The following is a 4,422-nucleotide window of genomic DNA, read 5'->3' on the forward strand; positions in this document are numbered from 1 at the left end:
TCTAAGCAAATAATACTTTTCTGAGTTAAACAGATGATGAAGCTCCTGCACTGGCAGGTATTATGTTCTTTAAACACAGTTGCTTGGTTGTCACCAAGGACATTTCTGCATCTGATATTGATTTAAATATTCAATTATGAATGTGATGAAGACAGCTTTATTTATAGCTAATGAGGATTGTATTGGCTGAAGAAACCAGCTCTGAGAACAATATGGTGTATTCTTGTTAATCTGATGTGGGTAGACTAGCTTAATCGGCATTCACAAGGCTTTTTGTTCTGCGCTGATACGAAATTGAAAAATATTGGGTGCTTTGATTTTACTGTATTTTAGTGTCAAGTAGTGAGGGTATTTGTGAAAAATTCATTATGTTTTGCAGATGATTCAAGTCCTGTTGAACTTTTACTTAAATATATATTTACACAGCTATGCCTTGACTTTTAAACATTTGTTGTATAAGATTCAAATTGCAGAATATATCTAATACAAAATCCGTTACAGAAGAACCGTCAGGTAGTTCATCAGATGTCTGTGGAGTAGGTGTAATGAGTCTAGGGGGCTGGGTCACCATCCACTCTTCTTATTCTCAAAGGTTCTGATCAATAAAGCAAACCAACCAAGCAAGATTGCTAGCCAGATGGAGAATACAGTGATTTCGCTTGTCTATAGAATCTTCCGTGCAGAGTTTTGTGAAACCTATATTAAAATATATGCTTTAGGCTTATGCAAAGTGGAACTTTTACTCCTACTCTTTATCTAGGATTGGGCCCCACAAACTCAGGTATGCTTGCACAGGGAGAGAGGAACCAGACTCCAATACCCCCTGCTTGAATATGGATAAGGCTGGAGGCAGCTTCCAGAAAGTGTCATAAGCAGAATAATGGCCACCCTCCCCCAAACTGTCTGCATCCTAATTCCCCAAAATGGTGACTGTTTTTAATGTTGTGTTGCTATAAGCCACTCCATCTGTGACATTTGTTATAGCAGCAGTAGGAAACAAATACAGAAGGTTTGGGGACCTGTTCAGATGTGTTTGCCAATAGGAAACAAGAAACAAAGAGCCCTCTGGGTCCCATCCCAGAAAATGAAAGATGAAGTAGGTCTATCTGCTAGTAAACCATTGTCCAGTTAGTGGCAAACGTCAGCAGACCAACCAACCATCCCTTCTCTTCTAGAAAAGAGTGAGTGAGGGAAAAGAGAAGCTGAGTAAGGAGTCTCAGTGGGGAGAAGTTTAATGCCAAGGATCAGAGACCTACATAGCCTTGGGGAGGTAAGAGAGACAAGCACAGGGTGACCAGCCTTAGGAACTCCAGAAGCAGGAGTCTCAGAAAGGCGCTATGTCTATAGGACATTCCTTGCTTCTGCTGTCTGCCTGATACCTGTGAGCCTGCCTGCAGCCACCATCAAAACAAAACAAACTTTCTGTACATTTCCTGAGTTATTATATAAACTGTGAAAGCCCCCTACCAAATGGAAGATGTTAACTACTTAATGACCATGAGCACACAGCACCCCAGGGCTCCTGGAGCCTAAGGACTGATAATGTTAACTTCTGTGATAATGCCCTATTCCCTCACCATCAGTCAGTCAGAGAATGGTGCATGAGCTGAGCACATACCCTTCAATCTCCTCCCTTTCCTGGCTTTTCAAAGTGCTTTGCTGAAACCCTTTGGGGAGCTTGAGTTTTTTGGGCCATGAGCCACCCAGGCTTCTTGCATGGCCCTACAATTCCTTTCTCTGCTCAAAAACAAGCAAACGGAAAACTCACTTCCAAATCTCACAGGAGGCCCTCTCACTGCTGAACTCTCAGAGGAACTCTGCAGGCAAGGGGGAAATGTAGTTTCAGGACCTTGCATGGGGTGAAGTATACAGGGTATCGGCAATGTCTGGCACAGAGGGTGAAGAGGAAACAGTGGCACAAATTTGCTTCTCACTAGTTTGACGGAAGAACATGGGAAGAGGAGCACACACGTTTTTCCCTATGACCCCTGGTCCCTTTGTTCTCTTGACCTTGGGATTGTAGCCTCCCTTATGGGCCCAGTCAGTGAACACACTGGCAGACTCTTTAAGAGACTGCATAGGTGTGCAGTGAAGTTGGTGCTCAAGAGATCAGAGATGGATGTGGAACTGAATATTAATGGATAAGTTTGAAATGATTGAGTTATTATTTAACTACAATTTACCAGATATCTATTTTGAACCACCATTATTTCAAGGACATTTTTCTTTGAAGCTTTTAACAAATAATCTAAGCCAAATTAATATTCATTGCAAATGTCAGAAACAGTTGAATTTTATTTTCATAGGGCCTTTGAACTTCTGTGTTTACTGAGAGAGATAAAATGTTATCATGCTGTGATTTCTACTTTTTAAAATTTGATAAAGTTGTGCAGGTAATTGTTATCTAATTATTAATAGTTATAAATACCATTTAATTAAATAATGCAGGAATAAACTCAGCATGCCTCATTTCTTATTGCTCTCAATCAAGAGTTTGCAGAAGATTTTCATGTTACCTGTTAGTTCAGTCTTTAATTACCTCTTGCTGCTGCTGCTGCTGCTAAGTTGCTTCAGTCGTGTCCGACTCTGTGCGACCCCAGAGACGGCAGCCCACCAGGCTCCCCCGTCCCTGGGATTCTCCAGGCAAGAATACTGGAGTGGGTTGCCATTTCCTTCTCCAGTGCGTGAAAGTGAAAAGTGAAAGTGAAGTCTCTCAGTCGTGTCCGACTCTTTGCGACCCCATGGACTGCAGTGCACCAGGCTCCTCCATCCATGGGATTTTCCAGGCAAGAGTACTGGAGTGGGGTGCCATTGCCTTCTCCGTAATTGCCTCTTAGGAGTACAAAATTGCTTCAGTTCTGCTAAAAGCAGAAAAGAGGTTGGAGTGGTTAGGGTGGCATGTGGTAGCCAGGTATTTGGGTCTGTGTGTAATCTCAGATTATGAAGGTGGAGAACAGCCAAAGTTAACAACAGGGGGTCAGTAGGTATCTCTGTAAATTGAGTGAAGAGGGAGTCAGAAAAAGCCAAAGTTTCTAACCATGAGCTAAGAGTTTGAAAAATAGTGAGAGAGGGATGTGTCATGGATTAATTGAGGCAGCATAGAAGTTGAGAGCAAGTTGCTAGAGCATCACTGAATGTTTGAGCAGTTTGAACAGCTTTGGGCTGTTCTAGTACCTGGGGAGACTTTTATTTTTGTTGGCTGCACCATGGGACATGTGGGAGCCTAGTTCCCCAACCAGGGATCAAACCTGCACCCCCTGCATTGGAAGTGCAGAGTCTTAACCACTGGACCACCAAGGAAGTCCCCTGAGGTGGCGTTTGTGAGCCCATCCAGGACACGTTCTGGTTCATAAACCTGTGTTCATTTGGCTCTTTGCCTCGAGGTTATCATGCTGAGTATTTCTCAGTTTCTAAGACCTCAAGGTCAATATCAAGAGCTGTTGGTTTCTGTTTATAGTCACTAATCATTTCAGCATTATTTTATCATTTGCAATTTTGTTTTTGTCCTTTTAACAGATTAGTCTGACTCCTGTCCAGGCAGATTACCATGGAACAGAATGTATGTTTAAATACTTGTTGTTGTTTTTCAGTTGCTAAGTCATGTCCAACTCTTTGCGACCCCATGAACTGCAGGTCTAAATACTGTTCTTCTGTAAAAATGCATCAGTTAGCAAGCATTTTAAAGTCCTCTGCATGTTTGCCAGCCTCATAGAAATGACAGTTTCAATTGTAGTGACCACTGTGCAGATCATATTTTCAGTTAATATTTTGCACTTATGTGGTCCTCTTGCTTTTTTTTTTTTCTTTTTCTTTTTTGGCTGGACTACCCAGCTTGCTGGGATCTTAGTTCCTGGACCAGGAACTAAGCCAGGGATTGACCAGGGATTGAGCCCGGACTCAGCAGTGAAAGCACTGAGTCTTACCCACTGGACCACTGGGGAAGTCCCTATACATTCCCATTTTTAAGGTTCTGTCTGATTTCTCTCTATCTAGTAATCTGTGTTGATTTGCATGGTGATATTATTATCATTGTTATTATTAGTAGTTATTCTTTCACAAGACACCCACTAGAACTCTTTAGTATTTCTCATAAAGTTTGGCTTTAATCCCCACTAGACTATGTGATATGTGATGTGATTCTGGAGTTGAAGACATTCTAAAAACTAGTCAATTTAGTTTACTCTATTCCTCAGCAAAATTAGTGCTTCATAGTCTCCTATTTCTGGGTACCTCTAGGCAATTTTCTTTGTATCCTTGACTTCAAACCCACTCTCAAATCTATTCAGCTCAGAACTCCCTTCTGGAGTTCAGCTTGGTGCTCTGTGTTGATCTCAAGGGGTGGGATGGGGTATGGGGTGGCAGGGAGGCTCAAGAGGGAGGGGATATATGTATTCTTATAGTTGATTCATGTTGTTCTACAGC

The 4,422-nt window shown here is 42.0% G+C and overlaps 1 non-coding gene across 1 annotated transcript; it reads right to left on the minus strand.

The window, feature by feature from the left end:
- Positions 1–3,227: 3,227 nt before the first annotated feature.
- TRNAG-UCC (transfer RNA glycine (anticodon UCC)) lies at positions 3,228–3,300 on the minus strand. Its single transcript has one exon. It is a non-coding gene; the product is annotated as a tRNA-Gly (tRNA).
- Positions 3,301–4,422: the final 1,122 nt, after the last annotated feature.

This window comes from Bos mutus, chromosome 13, assembly GCF_027580195.1.
Source record: "Bos mutus isolate GX-2022 chromosome 13, NWIPB_WYAK_1.1, whole genome shotgun sequence".
NCBI lineage: Eukaryota > Metazoa > Chordata > Mammalia > Artiodactyla > Bovidae > Bos > Bos mutus.